An 18276-nucleotide genomic window follows, 5' to 3' on the forward strand; every position below is an offset into this window, starting at 1 on the left:
TTTGCTTGTTTAAATTAATTGGCTGCCTAACTCCACTGAGTTATGATAGAATTGCAAACAGGCTTCAAAAATCATCATCACAAACACATACGCACACTTTGGAGAATAGGTGGAGCCTCTCTTCTTTATGGCAACTCTTCCAATACTGACTGCAAGGCGAATAAATCCTTCCCTTCCTCACCATCCAGTCAGAGCCGAAGAAGCTTCTTGGATGAGAAGCGAAACGTCTTCAAAGAAAAAACAAGGAAGTCGAGGTGAAAAAAAAGCACCTTTGGGACAACTAGACCTGGAGGACGGAGAATCTCTACAGACTTTTAGCTACGCAATTTGGGACGAAGACCCTTTGAATGGTTGTGGGAGTAGGAAGGGATTTCCAGAGGGAAAAAATTGCAGACTACAGAAATCATTTGCACCACTCTGGTGACCCTCCTGAGGACACAGAGAAACCTCCAAGTGGCCTCAAGGACCCTCTCAAAGGATGCAAATGACCAGCTGTCTGCAAGGAGCGTCAACCCTTCCATTCCCCACCATCCACTCAGAGCTGAAGAAGCTTCTTGGAAGAGAAGCGAAACATCTTCCAAAGGAAAAACAAGAGGGTCCAGGTGCCTCCTGAAAAAGCACCTTTGGGACAACTAGACCTGGAGGACGGAGAATCTCTACAGACTTTTAGCTTTGCAATTTGGGACGAAGACCCTTTGAATGGTTGTGGGAGTAGGAAGGGATTTCCAGAGGGAAAAAATTGCAGACTACAGGAACCATTTGCACCACTCTGGTGGTCCTGCTGAGGACACAGAGAAACCTCCAAGTGGCCTCAAGGACCCTCTCAAAGGATGCAAATGACCAGCTGTCTGCAAGGAGCGTCAACCCTTCCATTCCCCACCATCCACTCAGAGCTGAAGAAGCTTCTTGGAAGAGAAGCGAAACATCTTCCAAAGGAAAAACAAGAGGGTCCAGGTGCCTCCTGAAAAAGCACCTTTGGGACAACTAGACCTGGAGGACGGAGAATCTCTACAGACTTTTAGCTTTGCAATTTGGGACGAAGACCCTTTGAATGGTTGTGGGAGTAGGAAGGGATTTCCAGAGGGAAAAAATTGCAGACTACAGGAACCATTTGCACCACTCTGGTGGTCCTGCTGAGGACACAGAGAAACCTCCAAGTGGCCTCAAGGACCCTCTCAAAGGATGCAAATGACCAGCTGTCTGCAAGGAGCGTCAACCCTTCCATTCCCCACCATCCAGTCAGAGCTGAAGAAGCTTCTTGGAAGAGAATAATAATAATAATAATAATTTAATTTGTTAGCCGCTCCCTCTCCACAAGGGACTCGGGGCGGCGTACAATAAAAACATACATAAATACATATAAGCATACACATACAGAAGAAGCGAAATGTCTTCCAAAGGAAAAACAAAGAAAGTCCAGTTGCCTCCTGAAAAAGCCCCTTTGGGACAACCAGGGCCTGGATGACCAAGGACCTCCATAGAAGCTCCCCCCCTTTTTTTTTCCAACCCTCACTCGATGATAAGCTTCTCCCAGTTAAGAAGTTGGCCAAGGTGTTTGTGTGACGTATTTGACAGGACGCATGGAGTCCCAAAAGGATCCTCTCGGTGGCTCCCGATCAGGGGACTCAGCTGCCCATGTTCCCCTCTTGACACTGCCCTGTTGCACACACCCAGCCTCTGTTCTGATGAGCGTGCAAAAACCCCTGACAATTTATCCACCTGCACACACACACACACACACACACACACACACACGCAGATAGAGCTTTCCTTCTGCAGTAAGGAACACGCTGTCCAGATGCTTCAAACATGCGTGACGGAAACGGTTGATAACCTACAAGGGAAGATTGGATTTGTCCCACTGACTGCAAGAGAGGAGAGGACTGCTCGCACAGAAACAGACTGACAGTCTGTGGGACATGTTGGGGGGGGGGAATCTAGGGGGAGGGAATCCCCCCCCCAATCTCTCTTAATCCTCCATCATCCAAAACTCAACATTTCTGGTTACAAAAGTCAAGCACTCAATCTTTCCAGAGGAGGATCTCTGGTTCTCTTGGTGCAGAGCAAAGAAATGGCTTCCATTATTAGTCTGCTTTGTCGCACCGTAAGCCAGATGTTCGGACTGGCCTTTTTGTCCCAAGGACCCAGGAGAGGGCAGATGTGGATGATGGATGGGGTTACAGATACTGTCGCAGGATGTCAGCTGGTCCGAGTATAGCTGCCATTTGCAATTGACTGATGACAAATTTGTCAATGACAATGATATTCAAGTGGTTATTATTGTTGTTGTCATTGGCCACATTGTCAGCCAGGAGTTTAGTCTGGATGTGGCCTTTTCATACACTTACCGAGTCCTTGCCAAAAACCCGGGAGAGGGCAGATGTGGATGATGGATGGTGTTACAGATACTGTCGCAGGATGGAAGCTATTTCATGCAAAGCATTTTTTGCAATTGACTGGTGGCAAATTTGTCAATGACAATGCGGCTCAAGTGTTTATTATTAGCAATAGCAATACCACTCAGACTTATACACCGCTTCGCAGCACTCTACAGCCTTCTCTAACAGTTTACAAAGTCTGCCTCTTGCCCCTAACACTCTGGGTCTTCGTTTTACTGACCTTGGAAGGATGGAAGACTGAGTCAACCTGGAGCCGGTCAATATCGAACCCCTGGCAGTTGGCAGAGTTAACCTGCAATACTGCATTCTAATCATTGCGCCCACAGAAGGGAGGGAGGGGAAGGAAGGGAGGGAGGGAGGGAGGGGGGAGGGAGGGAGGGAGGGAGGGTGGAAGGAAGGAAGGAAGGAAGGAAGGAAGGAAGGAAGGAAGGAAGGAAGGAAGGAAGGAAGGAAGAGCACTTAGACTTATACACTGCTTTATACTGCTTTCCAGCCTTTTCTAAGCGGTTTACAGTCAACCTACTGCCCTATTGTTGTTGTTACTCCCATGGTCAGTCAGATGTTTGGGCTAGATCTGGCCTTTTTGTACACTTATTGAGTCCTTGCCAAGCTGTTCTGAGAGAAGCTGCCTTTTGCAATTGACGGATGGGGATTTCGTCAACGCCGCTTGGGGTTCAAGTGATGATCCAGATGTTTTGGGATTGCACCCAAGGCGCCTATCACTATTGGGGCTATTTCTGCTTTCTTTTGCCACAGTCGTTCTATTTCTATTTGCGAGTCTTTGTATTTTGTGACCTTCTCCCGTTCTTTCTCTTCTCTTCTGCTGTCTTCCGATACGGCAACATTCACTATCCAGATTTTTCTGTTTTTCTTATCAACAATGGTTTCGTCTGGGCTGTTGAGTGGCAGGTCCCTGTCCATTTGGAGTCTAAAACCCTAGAGCAATTTAGTTTCTTTATTATTCTACAACTGTCTGAGAGCTGTGTTGACCTAGTGGTGAAGACACTCACCTCCCTCTCAGAAGGTTGAGAGTTCAATTCTAGGTAGCGGCAAATATTTTCCTCCTAGGATGCAAAGAAAAAATATCTGTTGCTAACTCTTTGTGGGTGTCAGGAAGGGCATCTGGCCTGTAAGGGCGCAGCTCTATTCAGTCCCTAATGAAGGGATTACACGGTTGTAAAAGGGAGGGTTTTTTTTTTTTTCTGTTACTTTCTCTATTTTACGGCTCCACCAGTTGTCTATGGAGCTTCTCACTCATCCAAGTCCTAGTTGCCCCAAAGGTGCTTTTTTTTCAAGAGGCAACCGGATTTTCTGGATTTTCTTAGAAAACATTTCACTTCTTCTCCAAGGAACGTCTTGAGCTCTTCAGAGAAGCGAAACGTCTTTGAGGGAAAACAAGAAAATCCAGTTGCCTCTTGAATAAGCACCTCTGGGACTTCTCACAGATCTGGCTACTCTGTCATGCTGCTGTTTGAAGCCAGTTAGTGCAACCTTCTTGCAAATGCTTACCAGGTGCTCCATTGTTGCAAAGGAGGCATTTGCTGTCTTCTCAAATTCTGGCTATGTATGTATGTATGTATGTATGTATGTATGATGACGATGTCTGAAATATTATTCATCTGGAACGGTACAGGGTCTCCTGCTTGAGGAGGGGGTTGGACTAGAAGACCTTCAAGGCCCCTTCCAACTCTGACTCTGTTATTATTAAATCTATTTGCCACCCATCTTATGGTTTAAGGCAGTGCCGAAATGGTACTGTGGGGGAGGCAGGGGAGACCCAAAACCCGGAAGTCCCGTTCCCAGCATGCATGCGCGGGAGTCTCAAAAACTGGACCAGCAGCTTCCTGGCGCGCATGCATGCGCTGGGAACCTGAGCTTCTGGTTTCAGAGTGCACATGCACGCCGCTCACTTGGTCTTTTCGTTTCTGGCACACATGCGTGTGTGAAGACCAGCTGGCCAGCACGCATGCACGCACTAGAAATCGGAAGCTCAGCTTCCTGATTCATGTATGCGCGCCAGGGAGCCCCACTTCCAGTTTCCGGCATTCCCCCAGACGTGAAGATCAGCTGGCCGGTGCGCATGTGCACACTGGAACCCGGAGGAGGAACAGGCAACGGCAGGCGTGCCCAGAGAGATGGCTCTGTGTGCCACTTCCGGCAGGTGTGCCATTGGTTCACCATGAAGGCGACTCTCACGCAGAATGGAAACTTTGATTTATAATGATGAAAGAATTACATTCTCACTCACAACCTACCGGCTCTTCCAGATCCCATCGGATCTTCAGCATACAGAATTAATCTACTTTCTAGAGTTGCATAAATGCACTGAATCATAATTTCCACAGAAGGGCTTGGTTCAAGCATGTTCACACAGACCAAAAATAAAAGCAGAATTTTCCAAAATGTTTATCGGCTCTGCTCGTTTTAGCACACAGAAGGGCGTATTTTTGGAAGGGGATCTGAATATCAAAAAAGAAAAAGAAAAAAACCACCCCAAAAACCACCCTCCACAATCTGCTTCTGTAGCTAAAAAGTCCTCTGTTTGACGCAGGTTATTTTAAAACTGAAATGCATCCGTTAGTTTTTGCGACAGGGAATCTTTCTATCTTTTTGCAACCGTGATTTTTCTGCCATCAATAAGATTTCTGTCTGTCTGTCTGTCTCTCTCTCTCTCTTGTCTCTATTGCTCTTGTGGGCTGTAAGTAAAATTCAACCACAATGTGCCAACTTTGTAAAAGTGTTGATTTGACACAGCGTCAAATCCCTTCCCTTCCGGCTCATTTCACCGTATGCTTCTCCCCTTCCAAGGTTTTCTCAACGCACACGAGTAGCACGCCACAAAAAGAGACACGTGGGGGGAAATCATTAAAAAGGGGCTTAAAAGAAACAAAGTTCTGATTTCTTTGGATTTTTTCCCAGAGCCAGAAAAGAGAATATGCATAACATATTTTGTATGTTGCAGACTTCGTATTGATTTTATCTCCTCTTTCTTTTGCACGATTTCTGAAGAGCTCTCGCTCTCTCTTCAAGCCACAAGTTTAGCTACACACACACATTGTTCGCAAAAAAGCGACGGGTGCCTTTCCAGAATTGCTAAGCCAACCTAGGGTTTTATTTCTCTCTCAAAGAATGTACGTATGTGGTTAATGTACGGTGTGGGAACCCAACCTTGGTTCATTCTAGGGCTAACGTTGTGCACAAAAACAAGAAATGGGGTTTAATCCAGCAAATCAGACAGGCACGAGGGGTGCATTTCTTTGCACTCTGCCAGAAAATAGCAATCAGTCCAGGTAGTTCCTTGTTTAGTGACCGTGCAAGCTGCACTTTGTGAAACCGTGTTGAAGGCTTTGCATGATCTCACATGACTTCACATGTCCTCCCTCTGCCAGTTTCCTATGTTTCGATGGAGGCTGAAGGCGGGGAGAGAAGTGATGGGCAGGCGATTCGGTTGTTGGTTGGGGGAGGAGGAGGAGTGGCGGAGTCAAGAGAGGAACCAGCCGAGCATCTGTACATAGCCACAAATGGACTAAATCCCAACCCTCTTGAACTCTTATGTTAGCCCTTATCGAGCACCGTAATAGTCCTCGAATTACATCTGTTCGTTTAGTGACCGTTCAAAGTTTCAAAGCACTGAAAAAAGTGACTTACGACCGTTTTTCTCACTTACGACCGTTGCAGCCTCCACGTGGGCATGTGATCAAAATTCAAATGCTTGCCAACTGACTCATATTTATGACGGTCGCAGTGTCCCCGGGGTTATGGGATCCCGTTTGGAGACAAGCAAAGCCAGATTCACTTCACAAACGGGTGACTAACTTAAAAACTGCAGTGACTCTCTTAACAACCGTGGCAAGAAAGGTCTCAAAACGGGGCAAAACTCAACAACTCTGTCTCGCTTAGCAACAGAAATTTGGGGACTATGACAGGGACTCCTGGTGGATGCATTAAATGCAGGGTGTCCTCTACTTACAACCATTCATGTTGTGACTGAAGTTACGACGGCACTGAAAAAGGGACTGACGACTCAAAGGCATCGCAGTCACGAGCTCAAAATTTGAATGCGTGGCGAGTGAAACGTATTTATGACGGCCGAAGGTTCCCAGGGCCGTTTAATCGCCACCTCAAGCAAAATCAAATGGAGGAAGCCAGATCCATTTAACGATTGTGTGATTCACTTAACGACTGTGGTGATTTGCTTAACAAAAAACGGGTGCAACTCCAGCAACCACTGCCTGGCCTAGCCTATGACATTCTGCTGCCAGTTGTGGTCATAAGCCGAGGACTATCCACACAGAGGTAGCCTCGACGTACAGGCATAATGGAGCCCAAAATTTCCATTGAGAAGCGAGACAGTGGTTAAGTGGAGTTTTGGCCCATTTAACAACCCTTCCTTGACTAGGTTGTTAAGTGAATCACTTTGGATGATAAGTTAGCAACCCCGTTGTTAAGTGAATCCAGCTTCCCCATTGTCTTTGCTTGTCAGAAGGTCGCCAAGGGGGATCACACAACCCCGGGGACACTGCAACCGTCATAAATATGAGTCGGTTGCCAACAGTCTGAATTTTGATCAAATGACCACAGGGATGTGTAAAGGTCATAAGTGTGAAAAACAGTTGTGAGTCACCTTTATCAGTGCCGCTGTAACTTTGAACGGTCACTAAATGGTCACGTAACTCAAGGACTACCTGCATTATGCTAAATAGGGGTGAATTCAAGAGGGTTTGGATTTAGTCCCTTTGTGACTACGTACTGATTCTAGGCTGCTTCCTCTCTTGACTCCTTCCTCCTACCCTGATCAGCAACCGAATCTCCTGTCCGTCACTTCTCTCCCCACCTTCAGCCTCCATCGAAATATCGAAAGCTGGCAGAGGCTGCACATGTGAAGTCATGCGAGATCATGCGAAATCAACACCTTCAACACGGCCTCACAAAGGGCAGCTTGCGCGGCGTGTGGCCGGCTGGCTGACCGCAGAGAGCCAACATTCGCAGTCCTCTCTCAAATCGGAGTGTAGAAGCCAGCGGGGATCCTTCCGGGGGAGAGAATCTGTCTCGGGGGCAGAATTATTCTACATTTTTATTAATGATCTGTCTGACATGATTGATGGGCTGCTTATCCAATTTGCAGAGGAGACAAATACCCATGGCAACCACACTAGACTGCAGGCTAATCTGGGTCGGTTGGCAGGCTGGGCTGAGAGCACACGATGTCCTTGCAGAGGGAGAAACGGAAGGCATTACAGTCCTCGAGATACGACCAACCATCAGAAGCCGGGACTTCCATCCCTAAGTGAAATGGTCACAGAGTGGTGCCTGATTCTACGACCTTTGGTCATTAAACAAACTCAGCTTCCCCAAACTGGCTGGGAAGATCAGACATAGAGTCAGTCCTGCTATAACTTCACCTAGACACTAAACAAACGGTTGTAAGTTGAGGACTGCCTGCATCTAATGCATTTGCTAACTGCCATTTTTGTGGGACAGAACAAAACATTCCCACATTGTGCTTGGCTTACTGAATTAATCTATTTTTCTGGGTTTTTTTCCCCAATACCATAAATTAAGCAAACCTGACAATTGCTGAGCATCCAAATTTGGCCACATGACCACAGGCACGGGGCAATGGTTCTTCTAAGGCCCCCCAAAACAGGTTGTAATTCACTTTTTCCAGCACCATTGTAACTTCAAACATTTGCTAAATGAATGGTGGGAAGTCAAGTACTAACCGTAGAGGTACAGAAGGAAAATACAAGTTTTGGGGGGGGGAGGGGGTGTCTCATGGCTTGGAAAGTCTACATTTGAGAAGGACCTGAGGATCCCCAGCCACACAACGCAACTCTTAGAAGAGCTAACGCACTTCTGAGCTGCACTAGAAGAAGCATCGCCACCAAGAATAGTCACATTATTATTGTTATTGTTGTTGTTGTTGTTGTTATTATTATTATTTTTATTATTATTATTATTATTATTATTATTATTATTATTATTATTATTATTATTATCATCATCATCATCATCATCACCACCACTATTATTATTCCCCTGGTCCTATTAGTGAGGTTATACCCGGAGCCCTTAGAAATATGACATTGACTTCTGGCTACCATGATGCAAAAGAGAGGTTGGGACCCTGGAAAGAGTGCAGAAAAGAGCAACAAAGATTATTGGTAACTATGAGAAAGATCTTAAGAGTTCTGCTGGACAATCCCTTAAATAGGAGCCAGCAAGAACGAGGATTAGGGGACTGGAGGCTAAAACCTATGAAGAACGGTTGCAGGAACTGGGTATGTTCAGCTTAAGGAAGGAGGGAAGACAGGCCCTGAATCGGGAAGACAGGCCCTGAATCTTGGTTCAGACTTTGGTTCATTATAACATTGCAAAGACTGGTCAAGGAAAAAGATATTTGCAGACAGAGGCAGGGTGGGATCAATGAGGCATAACATTTATATTTTTATCTGTATGTTCAGACAGACCATGAGGGGTGTATCCTGTTATCTGTCTAGGACAGGGGATAGTCCCGTGTTTGTCTCGCAGATGTTAAATGTTCCTTGACGTATTTTTATTCTCGGCTCTTTCTGTACTTTTCCATTTCTCCTTTTATCAATTTAGCAAATGTATGCCTGCGTATATGCTTACGTCAAAATGACTATATAAGATTGTTGTTTGAGACTGTTCGGGGTTCAAACCCCCATATGCTATTTTAGCTGTTTGAACCTGCGCAATAAACTTTCTTGCATTGCAAAGAGCTGGTCTTTGAGTCCTCAATTTCCACAACAAGCTTAAGAGAAAGAAGGACCAGGGGAGACACGATAGCAGTCTTCCAATATCTCAGGGGTTGCCCCAAAGAAGAGGGAGTCAAGCTATTCTCCAAGGCACCTGGACATGCAAGACGAGAAGAAATGAATGGAAGCAAATCCAGGAGAGAAGCAACCTGGAATTAAGGAGGAATTTCCTGACAGGGAGAACAATTAGCCAGTGGAACGGCTTGCCACCAGAAGTTGTGGGTGCTCCATCACTGGAGGTTTTGAACAAGGGGCTGGACAGCTAGTTGTCTGAAATGGTATATAGACTCTATAGAGACTCCTGCTTGAGCAGGGGGTTGGACTAGAAGACCTCCAAGGTCCCTTCCAACTCTTGTTAATTCTGTTTTTTAGTGGAATGGCTTGTTTCCAGAAATTGTGGGTGCTCCATCCCTGGAGGCTTTCAAAAAGAGAGAAAATTTTTTCCAGAGTCTCCTGCTTGAGCAGAAGGTTGGGCTAGAGGACCTCCAAGGTCCCTTCGCATCTTATTATTCTATGTTTCGGGTTCTGCCATTCTGGGCATGCATTTCCCCCCAAATGATGGTCTTGCCCAGTTAGGGCAGGTTGACTTGGCATCCAGGCAGACACTGCTGGCAGCTGAGGGCCTGGAGAGCTTCAGCCAAGGGAAAAGCAAACTTGAGCTGAGAAATTATATACCCAGATTTAGATATAGAAAAGAAACCCCCAGGGAAGAAAGCCGAAAACCCTTTTCCATGGCTACCAAAAGTAGGACAAGAAATAATGAGGATAAGTTTGCAGCTGCCTCTTTTTTTCCCCTCTTTTCTTTTTAATATTATGGGAAACTTCCTAATAGGTAAAAATCTGTAGAATAGCCGATGGGTTGTCACTGGAGGTAGATTTCTCCATCCTGACCCCTTTCGAATGGAAGGACTTCAATTCCCAGAATTCCCCAGCCAGCATGGACGGCAGGCAGCCCCACAATGGGGCCTCAAACTTTGGTTGCTAAGTGAGCCAGTGAATTGAGTTTCGCTCCGTTTTACGACCTTCCTTGCTGCCGTTGTTAAGTGAATTGCTGCAGCCATTTGCCAGTCACCCGGTCGTTAAGTGAATCCGGCTTCATTGTTGCTCATCACAAGGTCGCAAAAGGGGAATCACCGTGACCCCGGGGACGTTGCCACCGTCATAACTATGAGCCACTTGCCAGTTTTGCTCACGTGATCCTGGGGATGCTTCCGAGATCGTAACTGTGAAAACCGTCCTAAGTCACTTGTTTCAGCGCCGTTGCAACTTGAAACGGACACTAAGCGAACCGTTGTAAGTTGAGGACTACCTGTATGCATAGTCCAGGGGAGTTGTGTGTATGCTGATGTGCTGTCTGAACATCTGGTGAACCGTAACAATTTTAAGATGGCTGGCCCTCAACTCCCACAATTCCCCAGCCGTCTGGCAACTTTCAGAGAGGTGGACTTCAACTCCCAGAATTCCCTAGCTAGCTGGCTGGGGAATTCTGGGAATTGAAGTCCCCCCGTTTTAATGTAGCAGAGACTGAGAAACACAACAAATGTTGTCTATTCACCATTGCTGAGGTTGTTAAAGAGAGCCTGGAAAATCCCCTCAGCTGAGAGTTTAATTCCATTTTTTTCTGCAGGTTTCCGAGGGTCAGACTGCATGGCCTTTGGCTTCCCTTACGGCACCAGCCCCACGGCTCCGCCACAGGCCTTTCCAAGCAGCAGTAAGCCGACAGCAGCGCGTAGGCATTCAACAAACATCACCACAACTTCTTGCGTGCCGTGAAATTAATCTGCCTGCAAGGTCTCCTTGCCCCAAAGTTATTATAGCATCTTTTTAAAAAAAAAGAAAAATTCTGTGCTTTTCCTGACAGTTTCGAAGAGAGACACATTCACGCACGATGAAAAAGGCACAAATGTTAATCCACCAGCCACAAAACGAGCAGCTGTGCAGACAGTTCTCGACTTACAATGGTCTGTTTAGTGACGGTTCAAAGTTACAACGTCACTGGAAAAACAGACGGATTTTCACACTTACAATACAATACAATACAATACAATAGTAGAGTTGGAAGGGACCTTGGAGGCCTTCTAGTCCAACCCCCTGCATAGGAAGGAAACCCTATACCGTTTCAGACAAATGGCTATCCAACATCTTCTTAAAGACTCCCAGTGTTGGGGCATTCACAACTTCTGGAGGCAGTTTCTGTTCCACTGATTAATTGTTCTAACTGTCAGTATCCATATAGTCACACAATCAAACTTTGGACATTTGGCCACTGACTCGTGTTTATGACAGTTGCAGTGTCTCCACGAGACCAACTTTTGCGACCTTCTGACAAGCAAAGTCCATGGGGAAAGCACCAGATTCACTTAACAACCGGGTTAATCGCTTAACAATTGCGGCGAATGACTTAACAACTGTGGGAAGGAAGGGCGTAAAAGCAGGCAAAGTTAAGGACGCAAAAGGAGGCCAAGTTAAAAGGAGGCCATTACTTAGGAACTGTCTCGCCTAGCAACAGAAATGTCGGGCTCGGTTTGAGGTCATAAGTTGAGGACCAGCTGTTACAAGCGAAGCACAAGCAAAGCTGTAGCTCTACTAAGTGAGCCCAATTCAATGCGTGACCCATTTCCAACCTCAGGTGCTGGCAAAAACGGAAGCGGGGAAGAAAGGAAGAGAGAAAATGTGAATAAATTTAATCCTTGGTCCCCAGGTTGGAATTTGCTGGATTTTAGCCCACCCCCCCAAAAAAAACCCTTGAAATACGGCAGCTCAGACTCTGCATATTCCAAGAGCATCCCACGAGGACCCGGAGGGGGGGAGACCCCCAGACTTGCTTGTAACTTGCATAACTGACCTGCTGCAACGGAGCTTGTGAGCTGCAGACTGCAGACCCCGATCTCACACAACCCTGGCTCACACAGCCAGGCTCCCTGCGCAGCGAAGGTGCCGGGAAATCAAGGGGAGGAGGGGGCTGCCCCACGGCAAGAAACCTTGGCTGGGAAGGGAATAATAGCTTTTAAAAATAGGGATGGGGATGGAATAGGAATAGAATAGAATAGAATAAACACTTTGAACAGAGGCACAGAATCAAAATCCTGTGAAGTCTTAGTGCCACTTTATAAAGCAGGGCTGCAATTCAGTCGCTTCCATCCAGTTTGGGAGAACAGGTAGCGGTGGCAGCCGGAGGCTCTGCCCACACGCCCAGACGTCGTCATCGCAGCCTGTTTCGGACGCTCTGCGCCAGGGATGGCTTCCTGCCAGTTCTCACCTCTCCTGTAGAAGAGGTTCCACAAATCTTCAGTGCCGTTTAGAACCGGTTCCAGCTCCCCCCCCCCCCCCCCGCCCGTCCGCACATCATCAAGACGAAGAGCGAGGGGAGGAATTCTGGGAGTTGAAGTCCACAAGTCTTAAAGCTGTCAACTTTGAACACCCCTGGTTTTTTTTTTCTAAAGGGTTAGGGGTGTGAGGGTCTTGTAACTTGACAGCTTTAAGACTTGCGTGCTTCAAATGCCAGAGTTTCTGAGCCAACATTTTGGTTGCTAAGCAAGAACGTTGTTAAGTGAGTTTCACCCCATTTTACAAGTTGACCACGTCCACCCAGTCACATGGCCAGCAAGCCACTCCCACAAGGCAGGCCACACCTACAGAAGAGGTTCTAAAAAATTTTGAAACCCACCACTGCTCTGTGCATGCATGCGCGCGCGCTCACCATAGATGGGTTGCTGTCCCAGGGTTGTGTAATGATCCGCTTTTGCGACCTTCTGACAAGCAACACCAATGGGGAAGCCGGATTCACTTAACAACCACGTTACTAACTGAACAACTTGCAGTGATTCAATTACTTGCTAAAATGAGGCAAAACTCACATAACAAAGGTCTCAACAACCGATGTTTTGGGCTCCAATGTGGTCGTAAGTCGAGGACTGCCTGTAGAGAAGGCAGGGAAAGGGAAAGGGACCCTGCCTGGAAGTCTGCCTCACAAATTAAATCAAAAACTAATCCCCTCCCCCCCCTCCCCCAACCCTCTCCCCATCCATCTGCCCCCCCCCCTTTTCTCCTCTTCCCCATCAATGCTTTTATTTTGTCTGCTCTGCCATTTTACATGGAACAATTTAAATGTTTTCTTCCAATGTTTATTACGCTGTAAGCCGCCCAAAGTTAATTTTATTTAAATTAAATTAAAATGGAATGGAATGAAATTAGAAATACTTGAAGAAAGAATAGAATAGAATAGAAAATATGGAATGAAATAGAAATAGGAACAAGGAATAGAAGTAAATAATAAAATGAAATGAAAATTATTTAACAACCATCTTGCTTAGCAAGGTTTGGGAAATTCTAATCCCCAATAAATCAAGGACTAGCCTGCATTACACAGCCAGCTAACGAAGTTCGTTTAACGAATATCTCGGCTGAAGTCTCATCCGTTTGGTCTACCGATTACGGCACCAGGTTAGAAAGCAAGAGCCTGGGAGTTCTAGTCCTGCCTTAGTCACAAAAACCAGCTGGGTGATTTTGGGCCAATTCCCCAGGAGACGGGGAGTTCTAGTCCCGCCTTAAGGCATGAAGCTAGAAATAAACTAAATGAAAAATAAAAATAAGATAATACAATTAAAAATTAAGAAATGAAAAAGAAAATAAGATTAAAAACAAACACAATAATAAATAAATAAATTAAACAAATAAAAAATAAGATGAGCTAAAAATAAAATAATAAAATTAAATAAAGTAGAATAGAATAATCACTTTATGGTCACCTTGAATGTACACTGATCGGCATACATTAAGATGAAATTTCACTGCATGCAGCTCTCAAAGGGTCTCCACCTCCAGCAGACACTACAGAAGCATGACGGAATTAATGAACGGACGAATCAATAAAATACAAAATTATGTATATACCCACATATATTATATCACACACACACACATCCACATATAGACATATTATATATAAAAATTTCAGGGGTGGGATTACTGCCGGTTCGGTGCACGTAAAAAGTTTTCATGCACACGTTCGCTTTGCTCACTCCGCATGCGCTCTCTGTGCACGTGTGCATTTGCACATGAATGGGTCTGCGCATGTGCAAAATGTAAAAAAAATGGGGAAAAATTAAATTCGCGCAATGGAAACTGTTCTGCGCATGTGCAGAACCGAAAATCAAGAGGACGTTGCTATCCCAGGCCACAAACCACTACCGGTTCAGCCGAACTGGGCCGAACCAGTAGGACCCCACCACTGACACATCCCCCTCACACACGGTTTCCCCAAAACTAAGACCTCCCCGGATAATAAGCCCAATCAGGCTTTGGAGCGCATGCGGTAAAAATACGCCCTCCCCCGAAAATTTTGCAACTCAACAGCAGCCATGAGGTGACCACGCTGGCCGCCTCCTGCACCCCAAAAATAATAAGACCTCCCTGAAACATAGATAGATAGATAGATAGATAGATAGATAGATAGATAGACAGACAGACAGACAGATGAAAGAGATAGATAGATAGATAGATAGATAGATAGATAGATAGATAGATAGATAGATAGATAGATATAGAGATAGATAGATAGATAGATAGATAGATAGATAGATAGATAGATAGATAGATAGATATGATAGATAGATAGATAGATAAATAGATGATAGATAGATAGATAGATAGATAGATAGATAGATAGATAGATAGATAGATGATAGATAGAAGAGAGAGAGAGAGAGAGAGAGATACGGTAGGTAGGTAGGTAGGTAGGTAGGTAGGTAGATAAATAGATAAGATATAGATAGATAGATAAGATATAGATAGATAGATAGATAGATAGATAGATAGATAGATAGATAGATGATAGATAGAAAAAATTTAAAAAATATTTTTAAATAAAATAAAATATAAAATAAAATATAAAATAAAATATAAAATAAAATATAAAATAAAATATAAAATATAAAATAAAATATAAAATAAAATATAAAATATAAAATAAAATATAAAATAAAATAGTCACAGATTGATATAGGACTGACTCTAAAGACGGAAGACCCTTAGCCCAACCACAATAGGAACAGGGGGGTCCCGCATAGCAGCAGCAGCCTCCCACCCACTCCCACAGGCCCCAGGCCAGAAACAGCCCAGAAGGGAATCCTTCAGCAAGAACAACCCCACATCCCCAGAGCCCACCCCCCCTCCATCTAAGGAGACTCCTCCCCTCCCATTGAGGTCTCTTGAAGACTTCACAGCTGCATTCGCACAACAGGCTAAGCCCAGCAAGGACAGATGCAGCCTTGCCTGGTGGCCAAGCCCTCCTTTGGAGTCAAGCTAAGGTCCAACACCAAATTTCAAGGGGGGGGGGCAGAAACAAGGGGGGAGGGGGTCATCAGAAGGGGACGATGGACCCAGCCTCCTAACCCACATGCTCACCCACATGCTCAAAACCGTGAAGATGCAACTTTTCCCTGGTTCCACATTTGGCTCGTCCCAGAGATCCCCAAGTCAGGCGCAAGATCCCTCCCTGGGTGCACACAACATCCCTGCAAGGTTGACCAGGTGAAGAGGTCAAAGGGAAAAGAAAGGGCGGAAGGAGCCACAGGTGACTCACTCCTGACTCATAACTCCGGCAGCCTTTTTCACACAAGACGCTCAATCCGGTTTCTGCTTTGATGCCTTTTGAAAAAGTGCAGGTGTCCAAGTTTGGTGGCTTTAAGACCTCTGGACTTCAACTCCCAGAATTCCCCTGGGGAAGCTGGCTGGGGGATTCTGGGAGTTGAAGTCCAGAGGTCTTAAAGCCACCAAACCTAGCCACCCTTTCCCTAAGCCTGTTCAGCCGTAACCGGGTTAGCACAAGCCGCCTTCCCCAAGCTTCCCCTCGCCGGACTGCCAGCCCCATCTCTGACCAGGCCTCCCATCCTCCGCAGCCGCCGCCCCCTTTCCCCGTCCTACCTGTCGGAGCAGTCTCGGGAAGCGCCGGGCGCATCAAGGCGAAGGCTCCTCCGAGCCAGCGGGCAGCATCCGCGGGCTTTGAAGGGGAGAGAAGCGGGGTCGGGGAGGGAGGGACGGTCGGTCAGCGCAGGCTGGAGCAAGGCGGGGTGAGGGGTCCGACTACAGGACCTCGGGGTGTTCCCCTTCCCAGCAGGGGCTAGGACGCTCCTGGCCCATCAATCGCGCCGGTAGAAAAAGTCGCCTCTGCAGCTGGGAGAAAAGAGCCGGGTCGACGCCGGCTAAAGGGGCTTCTTCCTCCGGCAAGGCCAAGCCCCCCCTCCGCTCTTCCCCCGTCCGCAGTTTGGACCGCAGGCGGAGAGCGAGGCGCCGATCCTCCGCCCGGTTCAGCGACCGATCGCCGGCTCGGCCGCTTCGGGAATTGCCCCACTTCCCCGCCGCCGGCTCCGCCCACGGGCGCGCTGATTGGAGGGCGAGGAGCCGCCCAGGCCACACCCCCTCCCCGCCTCCCTCTCCCACCCTCCCCGGGGGTTGCGTGGGCGGCGGCTGGGTCTCAGCTCCCGCCGCCGCCGGTTGCGCAAGGCTGGCGTTGGGAAGTCCGCGCGGGGGTGGGGTGGGGGGGGGGTGGAAGGACTACAACGCCCATCCTCCACTGCCCGGGGGGAGGGAGAGTGTGTTGGGGGCGGCAGCGGGGTCTCAGCTGCCGCCGCCGCCGGTTGCGCAAGGCTGGCGTTGGGAAGTCCGCGCGGGGGTGGGGGTGGGGGGTGGAAGGACTACAACGCCCATCCTCCACTGCCCGGGGGGAGGGAGAGTGTGTTGGGGGCGGCAGCGGGGTCTCAGCTGCCGCCGCCGCCGGTTGCGCAAGGCTGGCGTTGGGAAGTCCGCGCGGGGGTGGGGTGGGGGGGGGTGGAAGGACTACAACGCCCATCCTCCACTGCCCGGGGGGAGGGAGAGTGTGTTGGGGGCGGCAGCGGGGTCTCAGCTGCCGCCGCCGCCGGTTGCGCAAGGCTGGCGTTGGGAAGTCCGCGCGGGGGTGGGGTGGGGGTGGGAGGAAGGACTACAACGGCCATCCTCCACTGCCCGGGGGGAGGGAGAGTGTGTTGGGGGCGGCAGCGGGGTCTCAGCTGCGGGGTCTCAGCTGCCGCCGCCGCCGGTTGCGCAAGGCTGGCGTTGGGAAGTCCGCGCGGGGGTGGGGTGGGGGTGGGAGGAAGGACTACAACGCCCATCCTCCACTGCCCGGGGGGAGGGAGAGTGTGTTGGGGGCGGCAGCGGGGTCTCAGCTGCCGCCGCCGCCGCTTGCGCAAGGCTGGCGTTGGGAAGTCCGCGCGGGGGTAGGGTGGGGGTGGGAGGAAGGACTACAACGTCCATCCTCCACTGCCCGGGGGGAGGGAGAGTGTGTTGGGGGCGGCAGCGGGGTCTCAGCTGCCGCCCCTGCCGCCACCGCTTGCGCGAAGCTGGCGTTTGAAAGTCCGCGCGGGGATGGGGGGGGGGGGAGGAAGGACTACAACGCCCATCCTCCACAGCCCGGGGGGAGAGGAGTCGCAAGGGCGGGAGGAGGGGGGGCGGGGGTCGTAGGGAGGCGGGTTTCCTCCCTTCCTACCTATGAATGCTAAGGCTCGCTTGGGTCCCGGCGATGCGGCCGGCGGATTCCTTCTGAAGGGAAGCTGCGAATGCGTATGTGGGGGGGGGGGGGTCCTTGCCCGGCCGCCCCGCCTTCTTCGGAGTTTGCACAACCTCGCCGCGCTTCCGGGCCGATCCCCGAGGCGGGATCCGCTGGAAAGCCGCGGATCAGATCCCAGCGGAGGAGGATCCCTGCAGCTGCCGGCGGGGCTTAGGGATCCGGGGTGGCCTCTGAGCTGGGGCGGGCGAGGGGTTCTTGCAGATGTTTCGGGACTCCACGAGGGGAGGGGAGGGTGCTGAGTGGAGAAGGGGGAAGGGGAGGACCGTGGGGTCCTTGGTGATCCCTGACACTGCTTTTTCTGCAGACCTTTCATGACTCAGCTGGGGAACACCATCAGTGCTGGAAGGAAGTGAGATTTGCAAGGTGGAAGAGGAGGAGGCCTGTCGGGTCCTTGGTGCTCTCTGAGCTTGGTCCTTTCCTTGCAGACGTTTCATGACCCAACTAGGGAACATCATCAGTGCTAGAAGAGAGGGAGGGTTTGCAGAGAGGAGGAAGA

The 18276-nt window shown here is 48.6% G+C and overlaps 1 protein-coding gene across 7 annotated transcripts in view; it reads right to left on the reverse strand.

Annotated features, from left to right (window-relative positions):
* Positions 1-17985, reverse strand: part of IL1RAP (interleukin 1 receptor accessory protein) — an 83804-nt gene extending 65819 nt beyond the window's left edge. The window contains exons 1-5 of one of the 7 annotated variants that reach the window (XM_081955536.1): positions 17700-17985; positions 16103-16178; positions 13927-14008; positions 12024-12164; positions 96-227 (exon numbers count right to left, since the gene is read on the reverse strand). The gene's annotated coding sequence lies outside the window, so the exon portion shown is untranslated. Of the gene's footprint in view, positions 1-95; positions 228-12023; positions 12165-13926; positions 14009-16102; positions 16505-17699 lie in introns of those variants that run through there. The other 6 variants (XM_081955535.1, XM_081955531.1, XM_081955538.1 and 3 more) reach the window with 6 other exon arrangements.
* Between the last annotated feature and the right edge of the window lie 291 nt (positions 17986-18276).

Source organism: Natrix helvetica (assembly GCF_964273705.1).
Source record: "Natrix helvetica genome assembly, chromosome: 5".
NCBI classification, from domain to species: Eukaryota; Metazoa; Chordata; class Lepidosauria; order Squamata; family Natricidae; genus Natrix; species Natrix helvetica.